The 737-nt window shown below is 28.8% G+C and overlaps 1 non-coding gene across 1 annotated transcript; it reads left to right on the top strand.

The window, feature by feature from the left end:
• Positions 1-412: 412 nt before the first annotated feature.
• On the top strand, positions 413-519 carry LOC122688854. Its single transcript, XR_006339596.1, has one exon. It is a non-coding gene; the product is annotated as a U6 spliceosomal RNA (small nuclear RNA).
• Positions 520-737: the final 218 nt, after the last annotated feature.

The raw sequence follows: 737 nt of genomic DNA, 5'->3' as shown, positions 1-737 counted from the left end.
ATATAAGGTATAGCATAGGGAATATTGCCAATACTTTATAATAACTTTATATGGATTATAATCTATAAAAATATTAAATCACTCTGTTGTACATCTGAAACTAATGTAAAATATGTCAACTACACTTAAATAAAAAGGAAATTACCAAACTACTAATATAATAAAAAATTATCTCTAGTTCATCACTTTAGAATTGGATAAAGATAGATGAAATATTCTGAAGTCTCAGAGTATACACAAAACTTATATATTATTTTAGTGCTTTTCATTAAGTGCAACTCCAGAACAAGTAAAACACTTATGCAATAGTAAAACAAGTTAAATTAAATACTAGAGCATGCATACACTTGCTCACATACACACACAAATCATACCCGTATAGACAAATGTATAACTAGAAAAATTAAGTCTAGTGCTCACTTCAGCAGCACGTATGATAAAATTGGACCTATACAAAGAAGATTGGCATGGCCCCTCTGCAAGGATGACTCCAAAATTTGGGAAGTATTCCATATTTTTAATGAATATTCATTTTATACCTCAAATTTAGACAGTTTCTAACTTTGGAAGGTTTATTCTTTTCTGTAATTTCTGTAATTTTGGAAGTATTATTAATTCTATGTAGGTAGGTACTGGAAATCAAAACACATAGGAGATATTTTCCATTCACATTTCATTTAAAAAGCAGAGACATTACTTTGCCAACAAAGGTCCATCTAATCAAAGCTATGGTTTTT

The sequence above is a fragment of the Cervus elaphus genome, chromosome 33, assembly GCF_910594005.1.
Source record: "Cervus elaphus chromosome 33, mCerEla1.1, whole genome shotgun sequence".
NCBI classification, from domain to species: domain Eukaryota; kingdom Metazoa; phylum Chordata; class Mammalia; order Artiodactyla; family Cervidae; genus Cervus; species Cervus elaphus.
This window is presented reverse-complemented; position numbering and strand designations above follow the sequence as displayed.